The sequence below is a fragment of the Triturus cristatus genome, chromosome 2_1 (assembly GCF_964204655.1).
Source record: "Triturus cristatus chromosome 2_1, aTriCri1.1, whole genome shotgun sequence".
Classification (NCBI taxonomy): Eukaryota; Metazoa; Chordata; class Amphibia; order Caudata; family Salamandridae; genus Triturus; species Triturus cristatus.
Window position 1 is genome coordinate 183,641,936 of NC_140581.1, and position 26,572 is coordinate 183,668,507.

Here is a 26,572-nt window from a genome sequence, read left to right on the forward strand (position 1 = left end):
GATGGGTAGCACCTCTGACCAGTTGAGTCAGTCTACAGGCTGACGTAACATCCAGCAGGGAAAGAGTATCATTGGCCTCCAACAACTCCAGGTGATAATTTAAGTCTCCCAGTTAAATTTTCGCAACCAAAGTAAGGTTCTAAAATATGGAGCAGCTGTTGTCCAAAGTCCAATTTAGAACCGGGGGGACGATAAATCAAGATCTCATTAAAAGGGGTCTCATGAACACCTTTTAGAGAGAAGTACAAGGCTTGGAAGTTGTCCTTGGGGTCTGATAGAGGTAGGGTATGACAATAAAAGCTATCTTTATACAGAATCGCTAGCCCTCCTCCCACACGGCCCATTCTATCCTGCCGGGACAGGCAGTAGCCCACAGGGAACGCTTCAACAAGATCTGGACCAGAGGAGTCCTTCGCCCACGTTTCCGTGACAAAGGACCACGAGGGTTTCCTGTCCAGTATGAGCTCCTTAAAAGCAATATTATTCTTTATCAGCGAGCGGGCATTAATAAGAATACAGTCTTCTCTCGCCGAGCTGATTCCTATATCAATATTGTGTCCTAACGAATGGGGGGATGGAGGAAGAATCAGACCCCCAGAGCCTGCCAATGAACATCCGCAGCCTAAAGGAAGTATGAGATCATCCGGGGAGATCTTGTGGGAACACAAAAGTCTTGATGGTTTAAGCCTGAGAAGGTCATGCATAGAATATCTGAAGGACATAGGAGTCGCCCTGCGATGACCAGACGTCCAGCTGGCCAGCCCGTCCTCAGCGCGGACGGGCGCAGACGGGCTGGACTCTGGCGTGACTCCGGCGTCACTGCGGCGCACACGCTGCGCGCAGACGCTGCGCGCCATAATGTCCAGTTAAAATAGGGCTCTATCCAGTCCACCTGACTGCTAGAGCGCAGAGTGAGGAGAGAGCTTCCCTAAAACCCACCCAAGATGGCGCCCAGTAATTACAAAGCACGGAGGTCAGACCCGCCAAATAGCGGTGAGGGGCACGATTATAGTGCGGCAATGCGGGGGGGTGAATAAGAGCTAGGTAAAGCAGTGAGCACAAATAAAAACAAAGTAGAAGACAAAACGGGAGAATTAAAATCTCTGAAGCGTCTTAGTGCAAGCGCATCGCGCAGTAGTGGGGAGCCTAATAGGTCGTTCCTACCTCAAACCGTGCTTATAAAGATAGTGCCCAGGAACTGCCTCTATCCAGTCCACCTGACTGCTAGAGCGCAGAGTGAGGAGAGAGCTTCCCCAAAACCCACCCAAGATGGCGCCCAGTAATCACAAAGCGCGGAGGTCAGACCCGCCAAATAGCGGTGAGGGGTACGATTATAGTGCGGCAATGCGGGGGGTGAATAAGAGCAAGGTAAAGCAGTGAGCATAACTAAAAACAAAGTAGAAGACAAAACGGGAGATCATATTAGTAAAATAAGGTTTCAAGGGAGCCAAGGAGTGATAGAGGGGGGAAGAGTTTAAAAAGGTTTATTTTGGTGATCATAGTTGTAGAATGAGGTTTGGGAGTCAGAGTGGAGGTAGAGGATATATTGAGAGAGATATAAAGGTGAGGTAGTAGTGCTTGGGAGAGAGTTTTCTCTTCTTATAAAATAGAAGTAAAGTAATACATTAACAGATACATAACTACATAGAAAGGGTATACATGTATATATTTATTTCTTAGTCTACAGTAGGAGTAAAATAATGCATATATAGATACATAGCTATATAGAAAGTGTGTACATGCATAAGGAAGATAATATATTGAGATTTAAAGTTGTACAAATTTAGACTTTCAAGTGTAGTTAATTTATTTAATAATCTTTTAATTTGATCCTTTCCTCGATATATCAATAGTGACGCATTTGTTGTTAAAATAGTAATGATAATACTTACATATTATGATAGATTAATAAAAACAGGGGCCCATAAGCATGTCATCGAATAACTTGTATGAAAACTACACAGTGACTTATAAACACGTTAAGCCTAGAGTAATATATATATACATTTTAAGTATTGTACGAACTCAGACTTTCAAGTGTTGCTGTACTTGAAGCTATTTTTTCATCTCTTTATTTTTAATATATAGTTCTTGTTTTTTTGTTTTTTTAGTATTTTTTAATTCTTTCTTTTCCTCAATATTTAAACAGTGAAGGACTTTTTACATATTGTAATAGATGAATAAAACATGTACTCATAAGCATATAATCAACTAACTGACATGATAACTATTCAGTGACCTATAAACATATTAAGCATAGAATATATTTATATATATCTATAAGTAATGTATACATTTTTTAAGCGGACCTAAAGAATATCTATATATTTTAAAACCACATACCTAGATACATAAAAATAAAGTTATACATGTTTACATACATAGGTATATGCTGTACATTATGTTGAGTATGGTGGTTATGTAGGAAAGGGCCAACTCTTCCGTAGTCTACTGAAGGTACGATATTTGTCTGTGGGTCTTATGTTGTAGGGAACAGAGAAAGATGTACCACCTGTGGTTTTTTTCTTGTATGGTGGTGCTTTGAGGCGAGGCGCCAATCTTGAGCAGAGGTTCCTTTGTTGAATGTATTTGTTGATTTTATTCCTGATGAAAAGCGGTCCTGTTCCATCTATTTGTTTGTGGGTGATACAAAGCAGCTTAACAATGAACCTTGTGGCAACCGGTAACTAATGTAGGGCCCAAAAGGCATGGGAGATGTGGGAGTGTGGCTTTACATGTAGGAGTAGCCTGGCAGCAGAGTTCTGAATCTGCTGTTGTCTTTTCATAGTTAATAATATGAACCTTGGTAGAGGGCATTGGCATAATCAAGTTTAGACAATACAAGAGAGATAGTAGCCTGGACGTTGTGTGAAAATCCCAGGTGAGGGAAGATGCATCACAGACTCTTCATAGTAATGAAGCTTGATCTTGCTATCTTATCCACTTGAACATTCATGAATAAATTAAGGGCTGATTATTATGTCGGGCAGATCACTGCAGTCTTGGGACCGAGCAACCTCCGGTTGGCATTCCCAGCACCGCAATTACAACGTGACCGCTCATGGTGCGGTCATATACTCCAATTTCTCTGTGGGAGTTTGTGCTGTGGCCATAAACTGGCCATAGCACATGCTCCCAAGGAGAAATGTGACATTCTGTTAATACCTGCACCATGTGGCAGGTACCTCAAGGTACCTGCCACATGGTGCAGGGATTAACAGGGAGGCACCATAGGTGCCCCCTCAGGACCCCAACCGGAGACCGTGGTGGAATGGGGGCCCCTAGTCACTTTCTGACAGGCTTTCCATGTAGAAAACGCCCAACATGGAAAGCCTGTCGGATATCAACATCATAATCCTGACGGTGTAAACGCCGTCCTCAGGGATTACGTTGGGGGCTCCGACTGGCCGACTGGCTCCTTAAGCCCATAGGAATCCAGCCAGAATGACCAGCTGGTTTCAATTCTGACTGCCTAAATTGTTATTAGGCAGTCGTAATTGAAACCGGAGATGCCGGTCGGAAAGCCTCTGGCCTGTGGTCGGAAGCTTTCTGACTGACAACATAATCGTCCCCTTAGAGTCCATGGTAATTCTAAGGTTTCTTATTTCCTTGAATACTTTAGGAGAGGGTCCCAGATCATCTGGCCAGGCAGAGAGTGGGTCATAACTTTTCCAATCGCCACAGGTGAGTATATCAGCTTTGGACACATTCAATTTGAGATGGCTCCATGTCACCCACTGATCAACAACTCAGAGGCAACTGAAGATTTTAGAGTTTCCAATGTCTTTGGGCTGAAATTCATTGATCATTGACAGTAATTAGTTCATGTAGATGTTGAAAAGCATGGGTGAGATGATAGGGCCATGAGGGACCCCTGCTTTTATGATGTAGGGTTTGAATGAGAAAGGGGAGAAAGAATGACATTTGTCATTGGGGTGATTTTGAAGATAGGATGTGATCCAGTCGATAGCAGTTCCCGCTATGCCGACTTCGTGGAGTCTTTGGATTAGAGTGTCATGATCAACTGTATCGAAGGCAGCTGAAGGATCCAAGAGCAGTAGTGCAGCGACCTCGTTGTGGTCTATTGTGTTTTTATGGTAATCCCAGATGGCGATTAGGAGATATTTTGTGCATCTTTCTGGATAGAAACCTGTTTGAAATTCGGAAAGTATGGAGTTATCCTCAAAAAATTGAGACATCTGGGTGAATGCTGCTTTTTCTATTCGTTTTTCAAGAAATGGTCTGTTTGCAATAGGTCTGTAGTTGTTTGGGTCTTGAGGATCCAGGATTGTTTTCTTTAATAATGAGCGATTTGAGATCTGCAGGGATACCAGAATTTAAGGAAAGCAATGCCCCAGTCTCAAAACTGACTGAAAAAAATTATAGTCACATATTCTACCAGGAACTAATGCAGATCCATTAGTCTGTTGTGCACATTGAATCCCCTTCTGCGCATCTAACCTGGTTCCAAACCAAGAACAATTTTGATACATTTCTGGGACTTCAGAATTAGGGAGAAAATTATGACTAAAGCCAAGCAGTTGAAATAATTCAGGATAGATAATAAATATATCTCAACATGTCATTTCACACTTTAGGAGTTTAAACAGCTGATTTCCGAGTTTCGATCAGAAGAGGCCCAAGCAATGTTTGTACAAAGGGCAAAAATGAAAGTTCTAGCACTAGACACATATCAGATTTTTAATGATATATGCACTGCACAAGACCTTTTCAATGAGCCAAAATAGAAGGGGGAAAAAAAGGAAAAAGAAAAGATACTCCATGATAACATGAGATAGAGGGACAATGTTGGCAACAAGGAGGGAGGTCACTGGGAGGGAGGCCCAGTGAGAATCCAGGTTGGGGTAGCCGAGGCACGCCTTGGCAAATCCAGGACAAACCTAGCTGCTGCGTTCTGGACCATTTGCAAGCGCTGCAGCAGACTTTTATTCAGTCCCACATATAGCGCATTGCAGTAGTCCAGCCGGGAGCCAATGAGAGCAACAGCAACTTGTTTTCTTGCCTGCTGCGAGAGATAGTGCCTGATCTTCCTCAGTATGTGTATAATGCCCCAACAAGTAGAGACAGTTCTATTGACTTGTTGACACATGCTGAGGGTGGGGTCGATCAAAACTCCTAGGTTCTTGGCCGAAGAGGCGGGGACAGGACACGCTCCCAGTGAGTCCGGCCACCAGTCGATTGACCATACCTCTTCCTTTCCTCCGAACACCATCACCTCCGTCTTCTCCCCATTCAGTTTCAATGAATTATGAATCATCCATTGGCCGACTGCCTCCATACAAGATCTAAAATTGGAGGCAGTCGAGCTAACTGACTGGGAGAGAGAGACGAGAATCTGCGTGTCACCTGCATAGGAAACTACCTCCATCCCAAAAGATCTAATTAGTCTGGCAAGGGGGTCACGTATATGTTAAAAAGGGTCGGACTTAATGCCGACCCCTGAGGGACCCCACATTGCACAGACATGGATGGAGATAGGAACTCCCCCAGCTTCACTCTTTGCTCTCTTTGATCGAGGAAAGAGGTCAATAAATGCAGGGCTGCTCCCTCAACCCCGATCTCCCTCAGGCGCGATGTTAAAACTGAGGGAGAAAGGGTGTCAAAGGCTGCCGTGAGGTCTAGCAGGATCAGGAGGGTGGTCTGACCCCAATCCGCACGTGTGCGGATATTATCCAGCACTATGGTGAGGGCCGACTCGGTGCTATGTTCCCTCCTGAAACCATGCTGGGAGTAATCAAGGCAACCCGAACTTTCCACGAAAGCTGCAAGATGTTTATTCAGATGAGTTTCTAACATCTTCGCAGGGGCAGGGAGCAGTGAAATGGGGCGAAAGTTCTTTAAAACCCCAGGATCAAGAGATGGTTTCTTGAGTAAAGGTTTCACTACCGCCCTTTTCCATTGAGGGGGAAAAATACCATCCCTCATGGCCCTATTCATGATGTCAACGAGAGGGGGCAAGAGGGATTCCCTGCACTGCTTGAGGATCTTAAGCGGGCAGGTATCCAATGGCAAACCTGACTTGGTATTGTTCAGGAGGTTCTCTAAATCCTGCAAAGAGAGGGGAGGGAAGGATTCCAAACGTCCCAAAGAGGGTTTCTCAGTAAGAGCAGTGAGAACAGGAGCCGCATCCACAGGTACAAGGGGCTCAATGGTTAAAGTCCTCTGCAGCTCTAAAGCGGAATAAATGTCAGAGATCTTCGTCTGGAAAAAGACAGCTATGCTGTTACAGAGCTGCTACGAGGCAATAACAGGGTCCGGGGTTTTAAGGGACATAAGAGAGTCCACTATCCTGAAAAGCTCCTTCGGAGAGGAGAGTGAGGCGGTAAGGGCCGTAAAATGTTCCTGTTTAGCCCTTATCACTTCCATCTTGTATTTTCTCATCAGGGTTTTGTGGGCCTCCTTGTCCCCCCGATCCCAGCTAGTATGCCATAACCGCTCCCGTCTCCTGACTTCCTGTCTAAGAAATCTTAGATGCTCCGAAAACCAAGGGGCAGATGGCTTTTTTCTCGCTGAGTAACGCGCCCGGATAGGAGCCAACTCATCCAGTGCCTCAGTGACAGCCTTTTCGAATTGCGCGACCGCCACCTGGACATTATCCTCCTGGAAGATGGACAGGCTAGAAGTCCAGGGAGCAAAGGAACTATTAGTGATATTCTTAAAATCCCTACGTAGTTCCCTTTTGCTCAGAACTTTTTCGTACCTGTCGACGGTCGGGCAGGACACCTCAAACGGTACGGCCAGGTGATCAGACCATGAAAGGAAGAAGGGGTCCTTTACCACCAACCTCCCATCATTGCAGAAGATCACGTCAAGCGTATGACCCGCTCGATGGGTAGCACCTCTGACCAGTTGAGTCAGTCTACAGGCTGACGTAACATCCAGCAGGGAAAGAGTATCATTGGCCTCCAACAACTCCAGGTGATAATTTAAGTCTCCCAGTTAAATTTTCGCAACCAAAGTAAGGTTCTAAAATATGGAGCAGCTGTTGTCCAAAGTCCAATTTAGAACTGGGGGGACGATAAATCAAGATCTCATTAAAAGGGGTCTAATGAACACCTTTTAGAGAGAAGTACAAGGCTTGGAAGTTGTCCTTGGGGTCTGATAGAGGTAGGGTATGACAATAAAAGCTATCTTTATACAGAATCGCTAGCCCTCCTCCCACACGGCCCATTCTATCCTGCCGGGACAGGCAGTAGCCCACAGGGACCGCTTCAACAAGATCTGGACCAGAGGAGTCCTTCGCCCACGTTTCCGTGACAAAGACCCACGAGGGTTTCCTGTCCAGTATGAGCTCCTTAAAAGCAATATTATTCTTTATCAGCGAGCGGGCATTAATAAGAATACAGTCTTCTCTCGCCGAGCTGATTCCTATATCAATATTGTGTCCTAACGAATGGGGGGATGGAGGAAGAATCAGACCCCCAGAGCCTGCCAATGAACATCCGCAGCCTAAAGGAAGTATGAGATCATCCGGGGAGATCTTGTGGGAACACAAAAGTCTTGATGGTTTAAGCCTGAGAAGGTCATGCATAGAATATCTGAAGGACATAGGAGTCGCCCTGCGATGACCAGACGTCCAGCTGGCCAGCCCGTCCTCAGCGCGGACGGGCGCAGACGGGCTGGACTCTGGCGTGACTCCGGCGTCACTGCGGCGCACACGCTGCGCGCAGATGCTGCGCGCCATAATGTCCAGTTAAAATAGGGCTCTATCCAGTCCACCTGACTGCTAGAGCGCAGAGTGAGGAGAGAGCTTCCCTAAAACCCACCCAAGATGGCGCCCAGTAATTACAAAGCACGGAGGTCAGACCCGCCAAATAGCGGTGAGGGGCACGATTATAGTGCGGCAATGCGGGGGGGTGAATAAGAGCTAGGTAAAGCAGTGAGCACAAATAAAAACAAAGTAGAAGACAAAACGGGAGAATTAAAATCTCTGAAGCGTCTTAGTGCAAGCGCATCGCGCAGTAGTGGGGAGCCTAATAGGTCGTTCCTACCTCAAACCGTGCTTATAAAGATAGTGCCCAGGAACTGCCTCTATCCAGTCCACCTGACTGCTAGAGCGCAGAGTGAGGAGAGAGCTTCCCCAAAACCCACCCAAGATGGCGCCCAGTAATCACAAAGCGCGGAGGTCAGACCCGCCAAATAGCGGTGAGGGGTACGATTATAGTGCGGCAATGCGGGGGGTGAATAAGAGCAAGGTAAAGCAGTGAGCACAACTAAAAACAAAGTAGAAGACAAAACGGGAGATCATATTAGTAAAATAAGGTTTCAAGGGAGCCAAGGAGTGATAGAGGGGGGAAGAGTTTAAAAAGGTTTATTTTGGTGATCATAGTTGTAGAATGAGGTTTGGGAGTCAGAGTGGAGGTAGAGGATATATTGAGAGAGATATAAGGTGAGGTAGTAGTGCTTGGGAGAGAGTTTTCTCTTCTTCTAAAATAGAAGTAAAGTAATACATTTACAGATACATAACTACATAGAAAGGGTATACATGTATATATTTATTTCTTAGTCTACAGTAGGAGTAAAATAATGCATATATAGATACATAGCTATATAGAAAGTGTGTACATGCATAAGGAAGATAATATATTGAGATTTAAAGTTGTACAAATTCAGACTTTCAAGTGTAGTTAATTTATTTAATAATCTTTTAATTTGATCCTTTCCTCGATATTTCAATAGTGACGCATTTGTTGTTAAAATAGTAATGATAATACTTACATATTGTGATAGATTAATAAAAACAGGGGCCCATAAGCATGTAATCGAATAACTTGTATGAAAACTACACAGTGACTTATAAACACGTTAAGCCTAGAGTAATATATATACATTTTAAGTATTGTACGAACTCAGACTTTCAAGTGTTGCTGTACTTGAAGCTATTTTTCATCTCTTTATTTTTAATATATAGTTCTTGTTTTTTTTTTTTTTTTAGTATTTTTTAATTCTTTCTTTTCCTCAATATTTAAACAGTGAAGGACTTTTTACATATTGTGATAGATGAATAAAACATGTACTCATAAGCATATAATCAACTAACTGACATGATAACTATTCAGTGACCTATAAACATATTAAGCATAGAATATATTTATATATATCTATAAGTAATATATACATTTTTTAAGCGGACCTAAAGAATATCTATATATTTTAAAACCACATACCTAGATACATAAAAATAAAGTTATACATGTTTACATACATAGGTATATGCTGTACATTATGTTGAGTATGGTGGTTATGTAGGAAAGGGCCAACTCTTCCGTAGTCTACTGAAGGTATGATATTTGTCTGTGGGTCTTATGTTGTAGGGAACAGAGAAAGATGTACCACCTGTGTTTTTTTTCTTGTATGGTGGTGCTTTGAGGCGAGGCGCCAATCTTGGGCAGAGGTTCCTTTGTTGAATGTATTTGTTGATTTTATTCCTGATGAAAAGCGGTCCTGTTCCATCTATTTGTTTGTGGGTGATACAAAGCAGCTTAACAATGAACCTTGTGGCAACCGGTAACTAATGTAGGGCCCAAAAGGCATGGGAGATGTGGGAGTGTGGCTTTACATGTAGGAGTAGCCTGGCAGCAGAGTTCTGAATCTGCTGTTGTCTTTTCATAGTTAATAATATGAACCTTGGTAGAGGGCATTGGCATAATCAAGTTTAGACAATACAAGAGAGATAGTAGCCTGGACGTTGTGTGAAAATCCCAGGTGAGGGAAGATGCATCACAGACTCTTCATAGTAATGAAGCTTGATCTTGCTATCTTATCCACTTGAACATTCATGAATAAATTAAGGGCTGATTATGATGTCGGGCAGATCACTGCAGTCTTGGGACCGAGCAACCTCCGGTTGGCATTCCCAGCACCGCAATTACAACGTGACCGCTCATGGTGCGGTCATATACTCCAATTTCTCTGTGGGAGTTTGTGCTGTGGCCATAAACTGGCCATAGCACATGCTCCCAAGGAGAAATGTGACATTCTGTTAATACCTGCACCATGTGGCAGGTACCTCAAGGTACCTGCCACATGGTGCAGGGATTAACAGGGAGGCACCATAGGTGCCCCCTCAGGACCCCAACCGGAGACCGTGGTGGAATGGGGGCCCCTAGTCACTTTCTGACAGGCTTTCCATGTAGAAAACGCCCAACATGGAAAGCCTGTTGGATATCAACATCATAATCCTGACGGTGTAAACGCCGTCCTCAGGGATTACGTTGGGGGCTCCGACTGGCCGACTGGCTCCTTAAGCCCATAGGAATCCAGCCAGAATGACCAGCTGGTTTCAATTCTGACTGCCTAAATTGTTATTAAAAATAACAAAAGAAGGTGCCAATGCTGCACTGCACTTTCAAACACAATTAAACGAATGAACTGACTTAAACAATTCCATTTTGTCCATTAAATGGTTGATTTTAATCTGATATCTTTTAGGCAAATATTCTTATTATTTTGCACGGTTGTACTTTAAATGATTCAATACTATACAAACAAAATCAAAGAAACCACATACAAAAATCCTTTGCAATTATTTACATTTACATAAACAAATAAACATATCCATACAACTTTCAAACCTCAAGCGATCAGACAATAGACAACATTTAATTAGAAATTTACATTTATATACAAAAGGATAAAGCATCAATGAATAACACTTATACTTCTTGAATAGCCTATTTATAAAGTGTTTTGTTAAGTTGAAGGCGAAGACGAGTCAAGGAGAGGTCTACGCGTTTCGAATCCCTTCACCGGGGATTCTCATCAGGACCAGAATTATCTGGGAAACAGAAACATATACAGAGCTGGATTAGACCATTGGCCCTTAAATTGGCAGTTTATTTAAAACAAAGGTTGCTAATTTTCAAAGGTGGAGTCTTACCTACACTTTGCTGTAGCACGACCGCAATTGAAACGGATGGTGGTAAGCCTGCGAAAGAACGCATCTATAGGCGGCCAAGGTGGAGAGAAAGCAGTGTTTTAGAGTAGAGAAAGAAAGAACAGAGCAGCAGCTTGCATCTAGTCTAAGCGCTAATGTGCCGACAAGGTCATGAGACAAACTTACAGGCAGTTTTCAGAGAAGACTCAGATCGACGTGCGTGGCTCCTCATTCAGCCAGGGCGGAAAATAATGCTTCTGTTTTGAAAATTCGAGGGCAGCGACTCGGTGGTTTTTCAGCCGGTCACTGCATCAGAAAACAAAGACACATTCAGTCGGCAGTCCGAAATGTTGAAGCGGAGAGACAACCGCGCGTTTACCAGCCTCCTCCAAGGACGGAATTACCTTATCAGTCTTTTTACAAAGCGCCCTTGGGTCCCAGCTGCACCGTGCACGAGGGCCAGTGTTTGAGTAATGCTACCATCGCCATTTTGTACTTCTTGGACGGAAGCCAATCAAAGGCTAGTCCCTCAAGGGATTATGGGAATTGTAGTTTGGTCGCGATTGAAAGCATCTTGCCACCCCTCCAGGGGCGGCAAGTGAATAATCCCGTTTAACATCGTGCGCTTTCCTAATCCTAATCACTCGTGGATGCCGCACAGAGATTGGTTATTTCAACACACAGGGATTTTCTCTGTTAGCGAAGGTGCCGTCAAATGTGACACATAGCTATTTTGATCGTAAATGAATACGGTCCATGGGGACAAGGATTGTGTTTGAGATGCAAACCACATCGGTGATAGGCATGCCTGGCTGACTGAAGAGAGAGTGATATATAAGGGTGCTCTTACAAATTAAAAATCTCTGATAGCTCATTCAGACCAGCCACTGATGTATTAAACTTTATAATGAGCATCGCTTCTCTCCTCACTAATTTGGCGTCAAGGTCGCCACCTCGGGTATCCTGTGTAACTTTTGAAATTACAGTCCATCTAACGTCTCTTTCAGTGTGATTTTTGTTAAGCCAATGGTACACCAACGGGGCATTAGGCACGTTCTTGCGTATCCTAGATTTGTGCTGTTGTATCCTTGTCTTTATCTCTTGGTTAGTTTTCCCAATATATAATTTGTTGCAAGGGCACAATATTCCGTAAACTACAAACTTTGTCTTGCAATTTGAGAAGGAATCATGTTTCCAATTCACCCCCTTGTGGGTGAAGAAATTCCCTTCGATTGTGGAATCACAACAGACACATGTCCCACATTTGTGATGTCCTTGTATTGGAGGCAGATTCAACAAACTTCTTAGATCCTGACTTTTGGTTTTTCGCAGTGCCGCTCTAACTAACTGGTTGGCTATGCTTTTATCTTTTTTAAAAGCAAATAACGGAGTCTCTTTTAGTGACACATCCAGTTCTTTGATCAGATGCCAATTTTGAGAGATGGTCTTTTTGAGCCAGTTAGACGTTGGGCCATAAGTTGATACACAAACAATCCTGTTGGTTTTGGATTTGGGCTTTCTCTCCAGAAGTGCTTCACGTGGAGTCCACCAAGCACGTTTGATTGCCTTTTTTAGGAGTTTTTTAGGATATCCTCTCTGGAGTAAGTTGTTCTTTAGATTTTCGGCATGGTAAAGGTATTCATCCTTAAAGCTACAATTCCGTCGAATTCGCAGGAATTGGCCGTACGGCAGGTTATCTTTTAAGCTGCGAGGATGATTGCTAGAGTAATGTAACGCTTTGTTCTTGTCCGTTTTTTTCTTGTAGAGTGTGGTCACTAGGCCTCCATTGCTGGGATAAATTTCCACGTCCAAAAAAGGGATCTTAAATTTGGAAACATTCAGGCTGAATTTTATGTCAGCCGTTCTGTTGTTTAACCAGTTGACAAATTCATGGAGTTGCATTTCTTCACCAGTCCATGTCAGGAACACATCATCGATATATCGGACCCAGTTCGTGATATAGATTGAAAAAGGGTTGTTGTTGTAAACAAATTGATCCTCATACTTAGACATGAACAAAATTGCCAGCTCTGGGGCAAAAGGACACCCCATCGCAACACCTTTGGTTTGCAGAAAAAAATCATCTTTAAAACAAAAGTAGTTGTTCTTGAGGGCAAATGTGGCCAATTCCATAATGAAATTCGTGGGGACCTTTTCAGGTTTCGGTCTGCTGTTGAGAAATAACTCCAAAACCGCCAAACCCTCATCTTGTAGGATCTCTGTATAGAGTGAGGTGACATCCAATGTTGCTAAAAGATGGACGTTTTCTTCAAAAATCATATCGTTAAGTTTGGCCAAAAAATCTGTGGTGTCTTGTATATATGATTTAACATCCTTCATAAAAGGCTTAAGGAAGAAATTGACAAATTTAGATATTGATTCATTTAGCGATTCGCACCCCGAGACTATCGGGCGTCCTGGGGGGTTCCTCTGATCCTTATGAACTTTTGGAAGTACATAAAAGATTGGTATCCTTGGATTTTTATTCCTTAAAAAATCGTATTCCTTTTTACCAAGAAAACCTTGGTCAAAGCCTTTTTGTAGAATGTTAAAAAGTTTGCCTTGCCTTTCAATAGTGGGGTCCTTTGTGAGTTTCCGGTAGCAATGTACATTTGAGAGTTGTCTCATAACTTCCATAGTGTACCGTTCGGTGGCCCAGATAACAATTGAGCCACCTTTATCGGCTTGTTTGATTACAATGGACTGGTCGTTTTTGAGTGAGGTCAGCGCTTCTTTTTGCGCTTTCGTTATGTTGGATTTCACGAATCTCTTCCTTTTATTTTCCGCTTCGGTGATAGCTGATAGCACAACTTTCTCAAAAAGGATAACTTCCTTAGGTGTTTTAGAGGACGGGGGGCAAAAAATAGATTTTTTCCTCAGGCCTGTTGTTTCACTATTTTGTTCGATAGGATTACCCGAAAAAAACGTGATTAAACGTATCTTGCGACAAAATTCAATGAATTCCGTCTTCAGTTGGACGAAATTTGTTGTTTTAGATGGCACAAAAGATAGACCTTTTTCCAATACTCCCAGTTCATCCTGTGTCAATGTTTTATCTGAAAGATTGAAAATTGGTGAGCTCATCTGTATTTGTGATTCCTGCCGGGGCAGAGCCACTTGTGTGTTCAGTTCTTGTAATTTTGGCGTCTCGTGGACATTTCCCATGGTTGATTGGTGTATCTTGCTCTGCCTCGTTGTTTTTGACGGCCCCGTCCTAAAAAAGACGGTTGTTGGAAATTCGATTGGTAATTCTGTTGAAAGTTGCCGCGCCTATTCGAATCGCCACTTGGATTGATGTTATCCGTATCACTCCCACTTGAGGAGGATGTGGTGTCTGAAAAAGTGATACATTTTTGCCTCGATCTCCCTTGAAAGTCCGATAGGAATCTACGTGATTCTGGTCTGGTGTAAAAATCCAGTTGGAGGTATGGGTAAACTTTTTCCAATGAGAAGGACTTCTTATCCTTCTCAAACTGGGTACTCTTTTGGTTGATTGTAAAGTCCTTAAACTCCAGAATATCCTTATCAACCTTTTCAAGCAGTGCCTTTGTGTCCGTAATTAGTTGGTTGGATTTTATTTCATTCTCAAGGATGCCAATTTCCTCCAACTGCTGTTTAGAGAGTCTTTGAGCTGTTTCCACAGTTAGCACCATTAAATCTCTGCTACATTTTGTTTCGATCTGACTGTAGCCTTTTTTATAGATAGGGTCCTCTGTAAAAATTACCGGAACGTTCCGTATTTGAAGGCCCCCTGGAATAGTTCCAGCTCGCAGGTGTTCAATTAGGAAATGCCCATGTAGGTCTGTCCTAATTTGTTTTTTCTTTAATCTGATGAGTTTATCAGATTCGTTATTGATTTTCGCTGTTGTACTTAATGCAGCTGAGGAAAAAGATGGGGGGTCATTAATCAGCTTCTGTATATGCTCCTCACTATATGCGAATGTGTCACTAGAGGACATGATAAAGTGAAAGAAAAAGAATAAAGAAAACAGGGATTCTCAGAAGTAAAAAGCAACAACTTAAACACACCTGTTTGAAACCGTCTCAGCCGAGACACACCGTGAAAGATATAACCCGCAATCGATTGCTCCTATTCATATGTGAAGCACCCTTCACAATCAGTGAGACTCAATGAGTATCCAAGAGAAAACCTCGCGGGTGTGCACCCGCCAGACAACTAGCAAGACCAACTTGGGTTTTGACTTATATAGCAGCAAGGCCAAGTCAAAGTAATCAAAAATAACAAAAGAAGGTGCCAATGCTGCACTATTCTTATTATAAGAATATTTGCCTAAAAGATATCAGATTAAAATCAACCATTTAATGGACAAAATGGAATTGTTTAAGTCAGTTCATTCGTTTAATTGTGTTTGAAAGTGCAGTGCAGCATTGGCACCTTCTTTTGTTATTTTTGATTACTTTGACTTGGCCTTGCTGCTATATAAGTCAAAACCCAAGTTGGTCTTGCTAGTTGTCTGGCGGGTGCACACCCGCGAGGTTTTCTCTTGGATACTCATTGAGTCTCACTGATTGTGAAGGGTGCTTCACATATGAATAGGAGCAATCGATTGCGGGTTATATCTTTCACGGTGTGTCTCGGCTGAGACGGTTTCAAACAGGTGTGTTTAAGTTGTTGCTTTTTACTTCTGAGAATCCCTGTTTTCTTTATTCTTTTTCTTTCACTTTATCATGTCCTCTAGTGACACATTCGCATATAGTGAGGAGCATATACAGAAGCTGATTAATGACCCCCCATCTTTTTCCTCAGCTGCATTAAGTACAACAGCGAAAATCAATAACGAATCTGATAAACTCATCAGATTAAAGAAAAAACAAATTAGGACAGACCTACATGGGCATTTCCTAATTGAACACCTGCGAGCTGGAACTATTCCAGGGGGCCTTCAAATACGGAACGTTCCGGTAATTTTTACAGAGGACCCTATCTATAAAAAAGGCTACAGTCAGATCGAAACAAAATGTAGCAGAGATTTAATGGTGCTAACTGTGGAAACAGCTCAAAGACTCTCTAAACAGCAGTTGGAGGAAATTGGCATCCTTGAGAATGAAATAAAATCCAACCAACTAATTACGGACACAAAGGCACTGCTTGAAAAGGTTGATAAGGATATTCTGGAGTTTAAGGACTTTACAATCAACCAAAAGAGTACCCAGTTTGAGAAGGATAAGAAGTCCTTCTCATTGGAAAAAGTTTACCCATACCTCCAACTGGATTTTTACACCAGACCAGAATCACGTAGATTCCTATCGGACTTTCAAGGGAGATCGAGGCAAAAATGTATCACTTTTTCAGACACCACATCCTCCTCAAGTGGGAGTGATACGGATAACATCAATCCAAGTGGCGATACGAATAGGCGCGGCAACTTTCAACAGAATTACCAATCGAATTTCCAACAACCGTCTTTTTTAGGACGGGGCCGTCAAAAACAACGAGGCAGAGCAAGATACACCAATCAACCATGGGAAATGTCCACGAGACGCCAAAATTACAAGAACTGAACACACAAGTGGCTCTGCCCCGGCAGGAATCACAAATACAGATGAGCTCACCAATTTTCAATCTTTCAGATAAAACATTGACACAGGATGAACTGGGAGTATTGGAAAAAGGTCTATCTTTTGTGCCATCTAAAACAACAAATTTCGTCCAACTGAAGACGGAATTCATTGAATTTTGTCGCAAGATACGTTTAATCACGTTTTTTTCGGGTAATCCTATCGAACAAAATAGTGAAACAACAGGCCTGAGGAAAAAATCTATTTTTTGCCCCCCGTCCTCTAAAACACCTAAGGAAGTTATCCTTTTTGAGAAAGTTGTGCTATCAGCTATCACCGAAGCGGAAAATAAAAGGAAGAGATTCGTGAAATCCAACATAACGAAAGCGCAAAAAGAAGCGCTGACCTCACTCAAAAATGACCAGTCCATAGTAATCAAACAAGCCGATAAAGGTGGCTCAATTGTTATCTGGGCCACCGAACGGTACACTATGGAAGTTATGAGACAACTCTCAAATGTACATTGCTACCGGAAACTCACAATGGACCCCACTATTGAAATGCAAGGCAAACTTTTTAACATTCTACAAAAAGGCTTTGACCAAGGTTTTCTTGGTAAAAAGGAATACGATTTTTTAAGGAATAAAAATCCAAGGATACCAATCTTTTATGTACTTCCAAAAGTTCATAAGGATCAGAGGAACCCCCCAGGACGCCCGATAGTCTCGGGGTGCGAATCGCTAAATGAATCAATATCTAAATTTGTCGATTTCTTCCTTAAGCCTTTTATGAAGGATGTTAAATCATATATACAAGACACCACAGATTTTTTGGCCAAACTTAACGATATGATTTTTGAAGAAAACGTCCATCTTTTAGCAACATTGGATGTCACCTCACTCTATACAGAGATCCCACAAGATGAGGGTTTGGCGGTTTTGGAGTTATTTCTCAACAGCAGACCGAAACCTGAAAAGGTCCCCACGAATTTCATTATGGAATTGGCCACATTTGCCCTCAAGAACAACTACTTTTGTTTTAAAGATGATTTTTTTCTGCAAACCAAAGGTGTTGCGATGGGGTGTCCTTTTGCCCCAGAGCTGGCAATTTTGTTCATGTCTAAGTATGAGGATCAATTTGTTTACAACAACAACCCTTTTTCAATCTATATCACGAACTGGGTCCGATATATCGATGATGTGTTCCTGACATGGACTGGTGAAGAAATGCAACTCCATGAATTTGTCAACTGGTTAAACAACAGAACGGCTGACATAAAATTCAGCCTGAACGTTTCCAAATTTAAGATCCCTTTTTTGGACGTGGAAATTTATCCCAGCAATGGAGGCCTAGTGACCACACTCTACAAGAAAAAAACAGACAGGAACAAAGCGTTACATTACTCTAGCAATCATCCTCGCAGCTTAAAAGATAACCTGCCGTACGGCCAATTCCTGCGAATTCGACGGAATTGTAGCTTTAAGGATGAATACCTTTACCATGCCGAAAATCTAAAGAACAACTTACTCCAGAGAGGATATCCTAAAAAACTCCTAAAAAAGGCAATCAAACGTGCTTGGTGGACTCCACGTGAAGCACTTCTGGAGAGAAAGCCCAAATCCAAAACCAACAGGATTGTTTGTGTATCAACTTATGGCCCAACGTCTAACTGGCTCAAAAAGACCATCTCTCAAAATTGGCATCTGATCAAAGAACTGGATGTGTCACTAAAAGAGACTCCGTTATTTGCTTTTAAAAAAGATAAAAGCATAGCCAACCAGTTAGTTAGAGCGGCACTGCCAAAAACCAAAAGTCAGGATCTAAGAAGTTTGTTGAATCTGCCTCCAATACAAGGACATCACAAATGTGGGACATGTGTCTGTTGTGATTCCACAATCGAAGGGAATTTCTTCACCCACAAGGGGGTGAATTGGAAACATGATTCCTTCTCAAATTGCAAGACAAAGTTTGTAGTTTACGGAATATTGTGCCCTTGCGACAAATTATATATTGGGAAAACTAACCAAGAGATAAAGACAAGGATACAACAGCACAAATCTAGGATACGCAAGAACGTGCCTAATGCCCCGTTGGTGAACCATTGGCTTAACAAAAATCACACTGAAAGAGACGTTAGATGGACTGTAATTTCAAAAGTTACACAGGATACCCGAGGTGGCGACCTTGACGCCAAATTAGTGAGGAGAGAAGCGATGCTCATTATAAAGTTTAATACATCAGTGGCTGGTCTGAATGAGCTATCAGAGATTTTTAATTTGTAAGAACACCCTTATATATCACTCTCTCTTCAGTCAGCCAGGCATGCCTATCACCGATGTGGTTTGCATCTCAAACACAATCCTTGTCCCCATGGACCGTATTCATTTACGATCAAAATAGCTATGTGTCACATTTGACGGCACCTTCGCTAACAGAGAAAATCCCTGTGTGTTGAAATAACCAATCTCTGTGCGGCATCCACGAGTGATTAGGATTAGGAAAGCGCACGATGCTAAACGGGATTATTCACTTGCCGCCCCTGGAGGTGTGGCAAGATGCTTTCAATCGCGACCAAACTACAATTCCCATAATCCCTTGAGGGACTAGCCTTTGATTGGCTTCCGTCCAAGAAGTACAAAATGGCGATGGTAGCATTACTCAAACACTGGCCCTCGTGCACGGTGCAGCTGGGACCCAAGGGCGCTTTGTAAAAAGACTGATAAGGTAATTCCGTCCTTGGAGGAGGCTGGTAAACGCGCGGTTGTCTCTCCGCTTTTCGGACTGCCGACTGAATGTGTCTTTGTTTTCTGATGCAGTGACCGGCTGAAAAACCACCGAGTCGCTGCCCTCGAATTTTCAAAACAGAAGCATTATTTTCCGCCCTGGCTGAATGAGGAGCCACGCACGTCGATCTGAGTCTTCTCTGAAAACTGCCTGTAAGTTTGTCTCATGACCTTGTTGGCACATTAGCGCTTAGACTAGATGCAAGCTGCTGCTCTGTTCTTTCTTTCTCTACTCTAAAACACTGCTTTCTCTCCACCTTGGCCGCCTATAGATGCGTTCTTTCGCAGGCTTACCACCATCCGTTTCAATTGCGGTCGTGCTACAGCAAAGTGTAGGTAAGACTCCACCTTTGAAAATTAGCAACCTTTGTTTTAAATAAACTGCCAATTTAAGGGCCAATGGTCTAATCCAGCTCTGTATATGTTTCTGTTTCCCAGATAATTCTGGTCCTGATGAGAATCCCCGGTGAAGGGATTCGAAACGCGTAGACCTCTCCTTGACTCGTCTTCGCCTTCAACTTAACAAAACACTTTATAAATAGGCTATTCAAGAAGTATAAGTGTTATTCATTGATGCTTTATCCTTTTGTATATAAATGTAAATTTCTAATTAAATGTTGTCTATTGTCTGATCGCTTGAGGTTTGAAAGTTGTATGGATATGTTTATTTGTTTATGTAAATGTAAATAATTGCAAAGGATTTTTGTATGTGGTTTCTTTGATTTTGTTTGTATAGTATTGAATCATTTAAAGTACAACCGTGCAAAATAATAAGAATATTTGCCTAAAAGATATCAGATTAAAATCAACCATTTAATGGACAAAATGGAATTGTTTAAGTCAGTTCATTCGTTTAATTGTGTTTGAAAGTGCAGTGCAGCATTGGCACCTTCTTTTGTTATTTTTGATTACTTTGACTTGGCCTTGCTGCTATATAAGTCAAAACCCAAGTTGGTCTTGCTAAATTGTTATTAGGCAGTCGTAATTGAAACCGGAGAGGCCGGTCGGAAAGCCTCTGGCCTGTGGTCGGAAGCTTTCTGACTGACAACATAATCGTCCCCTTAGAGTCCATGGTAATTCTAAGGTTTCTTATTTCCTTGAATACTTTAGGAGAGGGTCCCAGATCATCTGGCCAGGCAGAGAGTGGGTCATAACTTTTCCAATCGCCACAGGTGAGTATATCAGCTTTGGACACATTCAATTTGAGATGGCTCCATGTCACCCACTGATCAACGACTCAGAGGCAACTGAAGATTTTAGAGTTTCCAATGTCTTTGGGCTGAAATTCATTGATCATTGACAGTAATTAGTTCATGTAGATGTTGAAAAGCATGGGTGAGATGATAGGGCCATGAGGGACCCCTGCTTTTATGATGTCGGGTTTGAATGAGAAAGGGGAGAAAGAATGACATTTGTCATTGGGGTGATTTTGAAGATAGGATGTGATCCAGTCGATAGCAGTTCCCGCTATGCCGACTTCGTGGAGTCTTTGGATTAGAGTGTCATGATCAACTGTATCGAAGGCAGCTGAAGGATCCAAGAGCAGTAGTGCAGCGACCTCGTTGTGGTCTATTGTGTTTTTATGGTAATCCCAGATGGCGATTAGGAGATATTTTGTGCATCTTTCTGGATAGAAACCTGTTTGAAATTCGGAAAGTATGGAGTTATCCTCAAAAAATTGAGACATCTGGGTGAATGCTGCTTTTTCTATTCGTTTTTCAAGAAATGGTCTGTTTGCAATAGGTCTGTAGTTGTTTGGGTCTTGAGGATCCAGGATTGTTTTCTTTAATAATGAGCGATTTGAGATCTGCAGGGATACCAGAATTTAAGGAAAGCAATGCCCCAGTCTCAAAACTGACTGAAAAAAATTATAGTCACATATTCTACCAGGAACTAATGCAGATCCATTAGTCTGTTGTGCACATTGAATCCCCTTCTGCGCATCTAACCTGGTTCCAAACCAAGAACAATTTTGATACATTTCTGGGACTTCAGAATTAGGGAGAAAATTATGACTAAAGCCAAGCAGTTGAAATAATTCAGGATAGATAATAAATATATCTCAACATGTCATTTCACACTTTAGGAGTTTAAACAGCTGATTTCCGAGTTTCGATCAGAAGAGGCCCAAGCAATGTTTGTACAAAGGGCAAAAATGAAAGTTCTAGCACTAGACACATATCATATTTTTAATGATATATGCACTGCACAAGACCTTTTCAATGAGCCAAAATAGAAGGGGGAAAAAAAGGAAAAAGAAAAGATACTCCATGATAACATGAGATAGAGGGACAATGTTGGCAACAAGGAGGGAGGTCACTGGGAGGGAGGCCCAGTGAGAATCCAGGTTGGGGTAAGACAAAACATCAGTATCAAGAGGGTGGTTTCTCCATGGGCAAAGCCACATATCCCCAGGAGGATGCAAGAGGTGGACGATGGGAGGAGAATAGGCTACAGCAAGGGAAAGTTGATGGGTATTGGATGGAGGTGAGGATGGGAATGGTGAAGGGCGGTAAGGTTTCAGGTAAAGGGGGAATGTTTTTCTTGGAAACAGTAATCAAATGAGCCAAAAGAACTATACAGGATTACACACAGGTTTAGATAATCAATATATAGGGCAAGGATACATTTTAAATATTCTCTGTTAACGTTAATGTCCATAACAATTGTATTAAGGTAAAAGCTTATCCCCCTTAGCTCAGCACACTCCAGCAGACAATAGAATTGATGCAAAGTCATACATAGCTAAACACTTAGAATTTAAGTGGACCTAGAAGGGGTTTAAACAAGGCTATGATTCTTCTACCTTGACCACCCACAGGGTAGTACTTTTAATACTTCTGATTTTTTCCGTTTAATAACTAATATAACAAAAGACCTAGAGGTTCACAGGGTAGTCTTAGCAATCCAATTAAATATCCAATTTTGTTTACAGTAATTTCACATTATGAACCTGTGGAAAGCAATCTCATACCTCTTACAAACCAGACTGATACGTTAATTACATGAACTATCTTCATAGGTGGAGAATTTAATTTTCTACAGTCAATGACATTGGATACCTCAAATTCCTGTGTAACCAAGAGAAAGCCATAATGTTCTAGAATAATGAATATTTTAATGAAAGAATTGGGAATGTATGGCCTGTGGAAATAAAAACCCCATAGATTCTGTTGAATGCTTATTTCTTAAAATGCATCAGTCTGTATCTAGTATAAACTTTTTTTGATATCTTCACAAATCTCAGTTAAAGTTGGGTGTTGGAAACGATCATTTGTTGTGCGGGATTTCCCCCAGAATATTGGTTTCTTTTTCTTAACCTGTTTTTGTTGTCCATAGGACCTTGCATACTTTACTCCTGCTAACCTCTGGTAAATATGGTTATGACGTATTCCTAATGGGTACATTTAATTTAATTATCAGTCTCTAGCATATGGTTCTACATGTACCCAGGACCTGTACATTAAATGCTATTAGTGGGCTGTAGCACTCAACAGATCTCCAGGCCTGCCTCTGTACCCTAGGTATGCAGTTTTAAACATTTGAAGCTTGCCAGTCCTAAACTTTCCTTTTTAATATCTATAAGTCACTGCTAGTGTAGACCCAAAATGCCCAGAAGCAGGGTGCATGGTATTAAAAAAAGTTGGACATATATATTTAGTGTTTTACATGTCCTGGCAGTAATAATCCTCCAAAGTAGTGAATCACTGTTGCAAGGCTGGCTCTCCTTTAGGAAAACACTGGGTCACACAATAACAATGTACAGTGTTTAATTGCAGTTTGGGAGCAGCTATCAATATCGTTCAATGACTCATTTTAATTGTAATTTAAAATCCATGTCAAGTCTAATTTTATATTACTATTTTGAAAATAACACTTTTAGAAAGGTGAAATTTTCCTGCCTGAGCTAAATGTGGCTTTCAGACAGTTTTCACTGTAAACCAGGAGCTGAATGTTGCTTGATTAGGTGTGAAGTGTCTCCCAAAGCTAAGACAAAGGGATAGGGGATGACCTTTCTATGACAGAATGGCTATCTGGGCTGTGCCCAGGAACGAAATTAACTTAGAAAGATGCCTAACTTGTAACAGGTAGAATGTAGTTCACACCTGGGCCTGCCCTTCTATTGTCCTACTAGCCAGCTAGGCATAAATCTCAGTAGGAGAAGAGCTACCCCCATAACTGGTTTGGAGTGACCGCAAGAGAGGTCTTGCCCGTTATCATAGCCATACATCTATGTGGGCACCGGGAGCTCTGCACAGGTTTTAACTAGAGAATGGCACTGTGAGATTGTGTACAGTAAAACACACAGGAGATGCTGCCACAATGGGTCGGGATACCCCTGGGAACTTGTAGCCTATTGGTTAGAGAGTGGCTAGGTGCTTCCTCACCACAGTCTAGCACTGGGCATAAATGTGGCACCCCCAGTACCGTCCCCAGAACACTGCTGGACCTGTGGAAGAACAGAATAGAACTAGACCTGTTGTGTGTGACCTGAGAAGAGTCTTAAAGACTTGACCTGCTCTCCCTCATATCAGGACAAAGAAGTGGACTGCAAGGATCATAAGTCTGACCTCCTCTTTGGACTGCAGGGACACAACAAGCTCCAACAAACCTTCATACCCAGTTGACCAGTTCCAACTGGACCTGCCCAGGACACTGCTGCTGGCTTCTGCTGGAGTGAGTCCTGACCCCCTAGTGCTGTCCCCATGGTCTTGTATACTTGACTGGTGTCAAAGTGTACTCCTCCAGAAGTTTCCTAAAACCTGGTAAATGTTGTGCTAACTTTTGCTCTGAGAACAGACTGAGAACATGAACCATCCTGCCAAGCTGTCTGACAAGGGTGACCACCGCTGGGCCAAAGATTCAGGCTACTCCAGCGACGTTCTTCTCTGCAAATCTGATCCAGCAGGACTTTGCAGAGAAGGAGCGTCATGTAGCCCTCATTGACTACAGCCTGCACCCTTGCCCTGCTGGAAGAATCCGAGCTCTAAAAAGGTGACAAAGTACAAAGGTAGAAATCTCCACCGGGCGAAGGTCAAAGAGCATCCGGAAGGCGAGGGGCATTCTTGGGGCGCAAAATTCAAATTTCTACCACTCAGAGGTTCCCTACCACAAGTCAATGACTTCACCAAGAACTTGTCCAGCAGCTATCTTACAATATGGATCCCTCTTTGGCCTCAGCTCATTGCGATTGGTATTAAACCTTGCAAAACCAGATGACCGTGGTTGACGCCTAACACTATTGGCGCTATTTTGAACCTTATACTTTAAAAATTCATAACGCTGGTTCTACCTATTGGATATTTGTGGTTTTGCTGTCATTTCAATTATTAAAATATTCTCTATTTTTCTAAAGTGGTTTGAGATTAGTCTTATGTTGTGTTTTACTATTTGAGTGCTGCATAAATACATTACCTCTAAGTTAAGCCTGACTGCTTAGTGCCAAGCAACCAGAGGGTTATGCACAGGTTTCTTTAGTGGCTTTAGTAGTTCACCCTGACAAGGATTGTGATCATTTTTTGAGGTGGGTACTCACCCCCTCAACTAATACTCCAGCCTCTTATATTGGGTTTATCAGATCATAGGGTCCTGAATTATAATATTGATTGTGTAATAAAAGAGAATGTCTTTCTCTGGTCAGTGGAAAAGAGCGTACTTCTCACACATAATTTGTACAAACAACAACAACAAAAAGGATTTGGTTATACTTCCTGGAAATGATGGCTCATCCGTTCCAGAAGTAGCACAGGATGTTTTTAATTCAACTCTAGGGGGCCAAATTGTAGCATATCAAAGTTGCGATCATAACAAAAGAAATCAACAATGAAATACACTGTAGAAACAGCAATGAATCTCTTGGATAAGAAAAACTTTAGATTTTCACTTTATTTATAAAGCCATGGCAATGGCACTTTGAGCTAGTTCAAAATTAAAACCTATTCTCCCAGGGTTTCAAGATTAAACCTGTAAATGAGAATATAGTTTTAATGTTGCAGGCTCAACAGTTAAATATTCAGCTTGCCTTCAATGTTATATCTGATTTCATTGACTTAGGTGGGAATAAGATAAATGCAGTAAAGAGAGGTCTACTACTGTTTAACATACAAATGGTACTTCCTCCTAACAATTGAACTATATTAAAAATAATAAGAAATATTGTTTTATTATATATTAAAAATCATAGGGAATTTCTGAGAGTTTGGATCTCAAAAAACTATTCAGATCTCTAGGCTCTGAACTGTTCGACTGTTAAAAAAAGGTGCAAGATTTGCTTTAGAGATGGAGCCAGCATTCCAATCACATTAATTGGAAGGGCAGCATTGATGAAAAAGTAATATATTACCACTTTTTGATTTCTACTTTAAAAAAAAGAATACAGAGTTTATATAGCGCAATCTTGACACGAAGGAATCAGGTATTAGTGCGCTTTACACAAGCACCAGTTGCTTTACATGAGGATACATTCATTTTTGTTCAGCACGGGGAGATTAAGGGATTTGCCCAGAATCACAGGATGTTGCGCATCCTTGCTGAGACTAGAATCCAGTTCCCCAAATTTGAGGTTGACTGTCCTAGCCGTTAGGCCATATCCTCTCCCCAAAAAATACTTGAAATATTATGTATCTTATATGAGTTGTTTTCACTAATTGGAGGGATCCATAAGCTCTTTTTTGTAGGGACAAAAACTGTGGAGGATTAGTATAAATTAATAACGTTTTTCTAAGGAAATGGGAGGTCTGGCTTTTCTGGATTTTAGTTTTTATGATAACTATTTTTTGATTCAGGTTGAAGGTAGAATAAAGCATTCAACGTGTTTACATTATTCCACACAACCCTAAACTGGTTTGAGACTGCACATCAAAAGCTGCTTCTACACATTACATAAAATTAACTGGAATATTGCACATCCCTCTTTTCCATACAGAAAATCCCCTCAAGGTAATTTGTGGAACCCTTAGCTCCACCAAAATTCATAGATGGGTAAAAGAAGGTGTGGGGAAAAATTGCCTATTTGATTAATAACAGCAACCCTTGGTCAAGGGAACAGATGAGTTCTAAGATAAAAACCCATAGGGGGTGTTTTTGATTTTCCTATATTCAAATTTAGACTATGCTAAGAAGCTCATCCATCAGCAAAACTGAAACCTCTTAGGGCCTGCTTCCGATCTCGCTAGGAAAGTCCTCAGTAGGGCTGAGATCCGGAGGGCTTTCTGAGCAAAACGTGCTCCGGGAATCCGGACAAGTGAGTACGATGCTGCCGTGGGCTTACGGACTCGGTCCGCTCTGTCTCCCATTGAACTCTATGGTAACCCGTGTACAGACGCGTACACAGGTTCCCATAGCAGAAAAGGGGTGGGTGGGGAAAAGCGTA